Here is a 10,674-nt window from a genome sequence, read left to right on the forward strand (position 1 = left end):
TGAGGTCTGATGAGACTGGGCTAATCTGGGCTATTAGGGCTCCTACTTTTGATCCTCCGTAACCAGACTGAGCGAATGACAGAGAAGTGTGCTGGCTATCAAGGTATTTCGCTCAGGGATTTCACAATACTGCTGCAAACTTACCAGAACTGGGAGATACTGACTTTCCCAGAGTTGCTGAGATTGGTACTCCCAAGAACAAGTGCTGTGTGGCTGGATAGATTTTGACCACGCTGATCCATTCAAAATTAAGATAATTCCACAGCACATAGAAGGCTGAAATTTGTTACCTACGAGCCAAAGACACCTCAAATACTGCTTATGGAAGGTCACTGGAGGATGGATCCAGTCACTCTCTTGCCCTATCCTACTTTGCAGGGCAGTTGTTGTGAGGATAAAACGGAGGAGAGCTGTTTTGAGTACGGTAGAGTAGAAATATATAAATAAGCTAACTGGGTGGCCTTGCAGTGGTCACAATGTCCAGCGCCCTACTCTTTGTAAGGTGGTTTTTGCTGTTTTCCCCCTTCCACTGCAGCCTAGCAACCTCGTTTTCTGAACCAAGTGGATACAGGCCAATCTCCCCTTCTAATCTCCCTAAATTGGGATTGCAATGATAAAATGGGATGAATTTGCTAACTCTATTGAGTCAGGCTATTGTCCCACCTCAGTATTATCTTTCCAGCTCTTTTGTCTCAAGGAGGGATGGGCCCATTGCTTGCTATCAGAGTTCTTTTTAGTGGAGATTCATCCTGGGGCCTTCTGCATGCAAAGCCGATCTTCTGACCCCATGGCTCTCTGCAAATCATACCGAGGATATTTATCCCAGTGAGGCTCAGAACGACCCCTGGAATCTACCGGGAGCAGATAATAACCAAGCAGCAAACTGAACTGTGTTCAATTTCTGCCTTGTCAGATTCAGAACAAGGGGGGATTTTTTGCTTCTGAAAACTACACAAGAGGATTTTGTCCCTGGCAGCAAATGGCCAACTCTGCCTGTTTCTTCAAAGGCTTTCGCCGGCTGCTTCTTTCCCATCGAGCCCTGAGCGACTGAAATGCATTAACTGGTTAATTAAGCTCCATTACAGGAAGGGCACATGTCTGTGATGAGGCGACGGTGCAGAAAAGCAATCGAGAGGGGCTGCGCTACTGAGTGTACGACTCGGCCATGATGCGGCATCAATACAGCTTGAGCCTGGCTGTCAATTCCTGATAGAGAGCAAAATGCGGCATTTTTATGAGAAATTGTTTAGACAGTTCCAAAATACAAAGGGTTGATTTGCAACCTTTAATCAGTCGCAGTCAAATGTGAGGTTGCTTTATATTCAGAAATGAACATTTGGGTGTGCTGTGAATTCTACCAATCTGATATTAGGTATTGAATGTTACCGGCTGAGGCCACAATCCAGAGGCTGTGTTTGTGTGTGAGGAGACCATATCATAACTCTCCCTCACCATATGCTACAGTGGATGAATATAATTGTTGAAGTTTATTTATTTATTTTTAACCCGCCCTCCCCACAAGCGGGCTCAGGGCGAGGTACAACGGTTAAAATGCCGCTTAAAATCAATTATAAAAACAGATAAAATACTGTGCCCCTTTTGGAGCAGCCAGCAGGAGTGGACTCTCCATACCCCTTGTAGAGGGAGACCAGTGGAAGGCTCGGCAATGATTGGCTAAAATTAGCCTCCACCATATGCCTGGCGGAACATCTCTGTCTTACAGGCCTGCCTAAATGATACAAGATCCTGGCGGGCCTGAGTGTCCTCAGACAGAGAGTTCCACCAGGTTGGGGCCAGGACCAAAAAGGCCCTGGCCCTGGTAGAGGCCAGCCAACCCTCCCTGGGGCCTTGGACCACCAGTAGATGTTTTCTGGTTGAACGAAGTGCTCTCTGGGGCACATACAGGGAGAGACAGTCCCTGTATAGTTCAGCTATTCAGAATTATGTATTCCACATTGCAGGTAAGATTAAGCACATCAGCTGAAATCTTTAGCTAACTGGAGAAGGGGAGCAACAAAACACAAATGCACTTATTTAATGGTATACCATTTTGTATGACAAATTTTAAAACTATAATAAAGCAGAGGAATAAGGGAAAGACAGAAGTGGACCCCGATTCACAGCGCAAGATGAGAGATCTATTGAACTTAGAAAAAATCAGACCTTTTAAAGACAGGCTAGTAACGAACTGAAAAGGTGATTACAGGAGAATGAAGAGTAAAACCAGACCAACTGCCCAGGGAGACATGATGTGTTTATCAATACACTTTTTTAGAAAATAGCAGCTGGGGGCGGTGTTCTAGATCGGGGCTACAGCACAGGAGGATGGAGAGAGTTCATTCCGCCCATGCTACTTTCCTGACTTTGTTAGGGGAAGCGTGTGTGTACCATGTGTTGCAACCCTAATCCACGTACATACCCCCATGACTTATTTTTTTTAAAAAAGTAAGATCCAATCAATCATAAATATTCCAGTGATTTGACTTTTTTACCATTAGCATCAGCTTGAAAAGGCTAGCAAGGAAGTGTCATGATTCACACAGAGCAACAGAACTTTAAACCATCTTGTGGGATTCTCTGGCCCATCTGCTCCCACCTTTTTTCTGATAGGTTCAGCTGGATGGAGCCTGCTAGGCAGGTATGTTAAGTGGATAAGAATTCCCAGACTTCCTTGGGGCTTTTATAGCACTTCCTGCTGCCGAGAGCCAGTGGGCTTATGGGTATGGATGGTCTCCTGATCCTAGGATACTTCAGAGGATGGAAACTTACAAGAATGGCATCCCTCGATGTCATGATGTCATTTCCTGCTGCGTAACCAGAAGTGGCACTGCCAGCCACTCTAGCATTCATTTGAAACACTACGGTAAAACCACATTTTAAGAGAATGTTAGAGCGACCAGCTATGGGGTGATGTCACTTTCTACTACATGGCTGGAATTGATGTCATTACATTGGGGGGTTGCCATTCTGCCTCCTGCTCCCTCCCCCCCACTTGCTGGAGTGAGTGCAGGCAACAGGGGTTTGGAGTTCCTCCACTTCCACCTGGTAAATGATTATCTTACTCCTGATAGCCATTGAAAATTACTGTATATCCAGCCTCTGTGACTTAACATATGGGACAACAGAGTTGCTCATGCACCCCCGCATATGAGCAATTTAGTTGAAATCAGTGAATTTTTTGTAATTTTTATGTTGCATCTCTGGAGATAAGTGCTATTCAAAAATCATTCAAGTTGAATTTGTAAAGGATTTTAATTTTTTTTTAAAATAAATCTGTTGATTTTAAAGGACTTAAAAAAATCCAATGGACAGTTCATCTTGCACGCATGGATTGCTTTTCATTCCCTTTCTTTTGAGTTACCCAGAGAATGTGGCCCTCTGTTTCTACTTTACAATGAAAAAAACCCTCCCATGACCATAACCAAAACAATAGAAACCAAGTGTACCATGAATGAGAGCAGCAGTAAATCAAACGGCAGTAAGACCATGGCAACCTTTTTGAAATAAAAGAGCCAACACAGCCTTTTGTGATTCTTAAGAGATTCGAAAGGAAAACTTTTCACCTGTCACATTCAAAGGAGATCAGTGTAGTTATTTTTGGATTTGGCCTTCCATGACAGACCTTAAATAATGAGAAGGTTAAGATATATTTAAGGAAGTATCTTCAATCGAGTCAGATCTTTGGCCTATTTAGCCTTTAATTACCTAGTCTGACTGGTAGCAATACTCCAGGATCTCAGGCACAGAACAATTTTTCCTGCAGAGGTGGTGGAATGGCCATTTAGCTAACTGGGAAAGTTCCCAGTGGGTTGTTGTCTTAGAGGGCTACCTGCCAGCTCGGAGCAAGCAGAGCCGTGAGGTGGCCTCTGTGGGGCTTCCCGCACATCAGCAGCCAGCTTGCTGCAGGACTCTTTTAACATCCTAATCTGTCTGTGATCTCAGCCCTGTTCCTAGAGATTCTTTCAGTTAGGGTCTGAAGCAAGAGAGTCACTCTAAAATCATACTTGGCTCAGGGGCCGATCTTGGGTATCCAAATTCTCTTCATCGTTCTCTGTTGCCGAGGCTTCTGTTGTTTGCAGGCTGTCCTCAGGAATCTGCTTCCAGGCCTGCAGCAATCAAAAACGCAACACGATCAATCAATCCTGTGACCAAATCTGGAGCTTGATAGTCAAGTTGGAACGTAAGTGATCCACTTGGGGTCAGCCAAGAGCTTCGTAACCAAGAACTGTGGAGCCACTACTACAGGTGTTTCTTTGCTTAATGTAACTAGGTAGGATGCAACTAGGTAGACAAGACTGACCTTGATAGGCCAATGGCCTGAGAAACTTGACATAAGGCAACTTCATGTGTTTAAGAAAGAAGGAATGTTTTCGAAAAGACATCTTTAACTTTTCACCAACAAGTTAAACAAAGGGACTATGTTGGAGGTCAGAAAACAGGGATTATCTGTGGTGGTGAGGATAGAATTTATATAACACTTTCAATGTTCAAAGCACTTGCCTACCAGATCTTGATATAATCCTTGCAAATGTCATGCAAGGTAGAGGTTCCAATATAGCCATCATCTTGTGGGTGGGAAGAAGAGGCTAGGAGAGAGTGGCTCACAAAAGGTCATCTCATGCATTGGTGAGATTTGAACCAGTGACTTCCCTGAGCGCAGGTCATTCACTTAGCCAGTATGCTATGCTGCAAATAAGAGTATAAGGGGGGGGGGGCCCTGCAAACAGCTGCATCTCATTATCCCTGATTTTGCCTCCTCCCCTCTCCCCCACTGTTGATCTTCCCCCCTCTCTTTCACCCCCAACTCTTCTCCGTTACTCTTCTCCTTTCTCTCCTTCCTCTCCTTCTCTATCACTCTTCCCTCCACCACTCACCAAGCCGCTCCCATGGTAGCTCAGGCTTCTGCTCCTCCCTTTGGCTGCCTGTAGCATTGGGGTGGGGGGTGGGCAAGGAGCATCACCACCTCAGCTGCAGGCATGGCTAGGGTCTTCTGCGCATCCTGTTGCCACCTCAGTGGCTGAAAGCAGCAGACGGCAGCGGTTTCTACTCATTTTCTCCCCCTTCTCCTCACACTTTCCCTTCCTCTGAGGAATAGTTGTGTGTTTAACTTTTAGAATGTTATGCAGACCTCCCTCCTTTTGTAGAAATATCTCTTTTGTATCTACAGGGTCCTGATCTGGAGATTTAAGTATCTGCAGAGACGGCCATGTTGCCTATTAGATATATTGATGTGATTTCGTGGTACCTCACAAGGGGTAGATCATATTCTGAAAGCTTCTCCCCCAATCACTAAGTATTATGATGGTGAATGGGTTCTGGATACTTCTCTGCTTCTGTAACCCCTTGCTGCTAAGGCTTGTTTGATGATGTTTTAAGTAGAAAAATGTTTTTAAAATGTAAATCAAATTACTTTGGGCAGAGGGTCTAGTTGTGCTGACTGTTCTGTAACATGATAGACCTCAGCGTCGGAGTCTGCAAATGAAAGTTCAGGATTATTAATTATCTTCAGCCAATCCATACTGCTGAGCATCTCCCAATCACAATATGCTATCTACTTTATAAACTGTGTTATACAGAATATTGACAGAATTTATGTGCACTTTAGGATGAACTATAGAGATTCTTAGTAGTGTTGGATACAAGTTGACACCAGGGGGAGCTGCCCTCTCCCAGAACACTGATTTTACACATCTGACATTTTCCTTTTTAAAAAGGCATTGCAATTTGTTTTCCAACAGCTTCCAGGTAAAATAGGGTTGCCAGCTCCAGGTTGGGAAATTCCTGGAGATTTTGGGAGTGGAGCCTGGAGGGCAGGATTTGGGGAATGGAGAGACCTCAGCAGAGTATAATCCTATAGACTCCACCCTCCAAAGCAGCCATTTTCTCCAGGGGAACTGATCTCTATGGCCTGGAGATCAACTGCAAATCCGGGAGATCTCCAGCCACCACCTGGAGGCGGTTAACCCTAAGGTAAAAAATAAGAGCTTTAACTAGGAAAAATTCTGGCTTAAAAATATTTGTGGTAGAAAATGCCCCTCCAGCTCCAAACTCTGTCCATTTTACCTTCTGAACTCAAAATGGATTGTACAAGATCAAATATTACCTTTAATCTTAAATGATTCTCACCCTTTAAATGAGTCTCACCCTTTAACTATAACATTCTGCACGCCAAAGTGCTAAAAGACTGTAACTTCGGGATGTTACTTAAGGAAGGGGATCATAACAAGGCCAAAAGAAGCTACTGAATTTTTTAAAAATAACTGTTCTTATCCATCTTGTAAGTATCTGATGCTATCCATTCATAAAATAGTAAAGAGTCCAGTAGCATCTGACGAAGAGACCTGTGGTTCTCGAAAGCTTATGCTACAAAAATTTGGTTAGTCTTAAAGGTGCTACTGGACTCTTTACTATTTTGCGACTACAGACTAACACGGCTAACTCCTCTGGATCTTTATCCGTTTATAGACCACATGGGTTTCTCCCCACATGGGTTATTTGCCTGGGCTTCCTCAGGACATCACTGCCATGTGGAAAAGACCTTGGTCAGAGGCCTCTAGAAGTTACTTTTCACTGTGAGAAAATCACTGACTCTCCGTACACTTTTTTGAAGCCTTTTCTGGAAATATGGGAGTCTCGCCTTGAAAGGAAGTCTAGCTAGGCCCTGCTTGAACACAAATACCCACTATTTGCTCTGTAAACAAGTACTGCAACAGGCATTGCAGATCTCCGTACCTGAAGATTCGTTGATGGATACCGTCCTACTGCGGCTTGCTGTGTCCAAGAAAAGAAAAGGGCATTAAATTAACATGTGTCTCTATGTCTTCCAATAATAGCAAAACTTCTCTTCTGGAGTTCTAAAAATGGACTGCATTTAATGTTTAAGTCCTTGACAAACCAGGTGGAATCTATTTAGTGGTCAACCTGGCAGAATCTTTGTATAATTATAGGAAGGTGCTTTATTCTGAGTCAGACAAGTATGCTACCTTTGCTCAGCATTGTCTACTCTGACTGGTAGCAGCTCTCTAGGACAGGTGGAGCCTGGAGATCTTCTGGAATTAGAACTGAGCTCCAGAATACAGTTCCCTATAGAAAACAGCTGCTTTGGAGGGCGGACTGAATGGCATTATACCCCGTTGGGGTCCCTCCCTTTCTCAAACACTGCGATCCCCAGAATCTACCCCCAAATCTCCAAGAATTTCCCAACTCAGAGTTGGCAACCCTACTTGAAGATCTCAGACTAATGCTGCCTACCATCAGGGCTTTTTTTCAGCTGGAACGCGGTGGAACGGAGTTCCGGAACCTCTTGAAAATGGTCACATGGTTGGCGGCCCTGCCCCCTGATCTCCAGACAGAGGGGAGTTTAGATAGCCCTCCACACCGCAATCTAAACTCCCCTCTGTCTGGAGATCAGGGGGCAGGGCCATGTGACCATTTTCTCCAAGGGCAACCCACTGAGTTCCACCACCTCTTTTCCCAGAAAAAAAGCCCTGGCTACCATGAATACCAAGGACTGAAGCTGGAACCTTTGGCATGGAAAACATATGTGCTGTCCATTGATGGATTAATCTGTCTAGGACTTGTTCATGTTACTCTTCTTCTGCTGAGAACGGTACATAGGATTCTGCCTTCTCCATTTTGGCCTCAAAATAATCCTGCAAGGTGGTGATGCTGAGAGAGAATGACCAGGCCAAGATTACCCAGTGTGCTTTGGGGAAGGATGGGGACTTGAACCTGGGCCTTCTGGAACCTACTCCAACAGTTAGCAGCAGATATGGTATATCATGCAAATATTCTCAAAGCACACCCATCATTCCTGGCTGCAGGTGGCCTAGAATCCAACACAAGGGGAGGGGGGGTCATGGAGAGACAGTGATTTGTAGTGAGTAGAGTGCTGTACCAGGATCTGGGAGAACCAGGTTTGAATCCTCACTCTGCCATGGAATCTCACTCGGTGAACTTGGGCCAGTCACAGAGACTCAGCCTATCCTACCTTACAGGGTTGTTGTGAGGATAAAATGGAGGAGAGGTGAATGATGTAAGCTATTTTGGGTCGCCATAGGGAAGAATGTTGTAGTATAAATAATAAATAAATACATAAATATCTACATCAAGTTGAAGAGGCTGGAATCAACAAGAAGTTAGGGGGATCACTCTTCATTGACCTTAGGAACAATTCTGCACAAGGCACAAGCCAATCTCTTCTTATTTTTACATTTTATACCCCTCTTCCCCCACTGAACAGGGATTCAAAGCGGCTTTTCACATTGTTCCCCCCTCCTCTGTTTAATCCTCACATCAACAACCTTGTGAGGGTGGGTTAGGTTGAGAGACTGAGATGGGGCCAAAGGTCACGTGATGGACTTCCATGTTTAAGTGAGAGATTAAAGCCCAGTCGACTCAGGGCCTAGCCTGACACTCTAATCCCGCCCTATGCCATACCAGTGGGTACAAGTTTTGCTTTTAAGAGCCAAGCTACAAGTGACGCCTGACACAGGTTGGATACTTGTCAACTTCCCTCAAGTTTTGATGGGAAATGTAAGCATCCTGGTCTTGCAGCTGTAATGGAGAGCCAAGCTGTAAAACCAGGATGCCTACATTTCCCATCAAAACTTGAGGTAAGCTGACAAGTGTCCAACCTGTGTAAGGCGTCACTTGTAGCTTGGCTCTGATGAGAAGTTGTAAGTACTTTGATGCTGCCTGACGCTGATTCAGACTAATGGTCCATCTAGTTCATTACTATCTACTCTGACTTACAGCAGCTTTCCATGGTCTCAGGTAGGGAGCATCTTTCCTAGCCCTGCCACATGTGGACCTTTAAGATGGAGATGCCAGAGATGGAACCCTCAGCATGTATTCTTTTTTTTTTTTTATAAATTTTTTTATTTTTCATAACTACAAAACACTACACCAGACTATCACAAGGAAAAGGGAGAGGGAAGGGACAAAGGGGGGTGGAAAAAGAAAAGGGGGGGGGGGAATGAACTACAAACACTAAACACTACACTTCAATGTTTCCCTTCATACTGTCATAATACAAAAATAGCTCCATAGAATAATGATGGAGTGGTTAATCATACAGAGAATAAACATTTCAAAATCTGATTAAACTTTCCTCCCCCTTCTAGGTCCCGGACGCAGTTCTCTCTGTGCAACTGCTGTTGCGATGCTCTCCTCCTCCTCCCCCCCCTCCGGCTCCTCCTTTTCTTCGTTCTTGGTGCAGCAGAGTTCTGGGTTTTTATTCTCAAAATCCTTTAGTTGATCTTCTGATAATATCTTATAGGCCTGATCTTTATATCTGAACCATATTCCTTCCGGGAATAACCATTTGTACTTTATTCCATGGTCCCTCAGAAGAGCTGCAAACTTTCTATATTTAAAACGCCGTTTCCGGACTAGAAATGGAACGTCCTTCAAAATCTTGACTTTCAAACCCATAAAGTCCAAATCCGCATTGTATGAGTTATATAGGATGGTGTCCCGAATCTTTTTAGATGAAAAGTCAATAATGATCTCACGAGGCAACTGTCGCTTTGTTGCATATTTTGAAGAAGCCCGACGGACCTCCAAAATGGCGCTTTTAACCTCTTCTTTAGTTGTCCTCGCGGGTGTCGCCAGTAGTTCCGAGACCAAATCCCACAGATCCTCATTTTCCTCCTCTTTCACGTTTTGGAGACGCAAAATTGTCTGCGTTCGTTCCACCTGTAGCCCGATCAGCTGGTTCTCCACCAACTTCAGCTCCTTTTTTGTAGCCTTCACAAGTGACGCACTTTCCAGAGCAGACTTTTCTGCCCCCCCCCCGCTGCTGCCTTAATGGTTTTCACCTCGCTTTCAATTAAGCCCACCCTTTGATCAGTTTCGTTCAGCTTGTCAACAAAGGGTTTTATGGCTTCCACCACCGCCCTGCGCACCAACTCTTCGAGCGACTCCCGCTTCTGCAAGGTAGCCGAGATTGACTTACCGAGAGCGGGACTTTGCTTCTTTGCTGCCATTTGGGGGGGGGGGGGGGCGCCAACAAAATTCTGGAACTCAACGAAGGGGAAGAGCGAGTCTTCTTCAGATCAACCTCTCCTTCACAAACGCTTGTAGAACAGAAGGGATTCGCTTGTTTACAGGCTTCCGCCTGTTTCTTTTACTTGCCGTTTCTCGTTGCCCGGCGGCACTCGAGGCGCTGCGCACATCTGCCGGCCTCCATAGGGACAAACGGGCAATTCCCCCCCGCATTGATTTCGGGGAGTTCTTCCCGCTGCGTCCCGGACCCTGGCTCCCTCCCTGGGAGTCCTGGGGGCTAATCCTTGCGGATCAGCCGCCCGGTCAGGGTGCCCAGTCGTTTCCTCCCGGACCAGCCGAGAGGAGCGTCTGGCATGGCTGAGAAAACGAAACCGAATCCCTCAGCATGTATTCTATTGCTGAGCCATGAATACCTCCCACTAACACCAATGTGTCTCACCTGAGCCAGAACATTGGTTCATTGGACCCAGCACTGTATCCTATAATAAGCAACCCCTTTCAAGGGACTCAGGTCTAGACTGTACGATGATCAGGCATCACAGGGAGATAATATATCTTTTAATGTGTGTCAGAGACTGCCAGCTTAGATCTCAAGTAAATTCACTGCACGAGTCCAAGGATGCATGAGTTAAAGCTATTATTGATAACCTAAGAGTTCAGTACAGA

The sequence above is a fragment of the Eublepharis macularius genome, chromosome 1, assembly GCF_028583425.1.
Source record: "Eublepharis macularius isolate TG4126 chromosome 1, MPM_Emac_v1.0, whole genome shotgun sequence".
Classification (NCBI taxonomy): domain Eukaryota; kingdom Metazoa; phylum Chordata; class Lepidosauria; order Squamata; family Eublepharidae; genus Eublepharis; species Eublepharis macularius.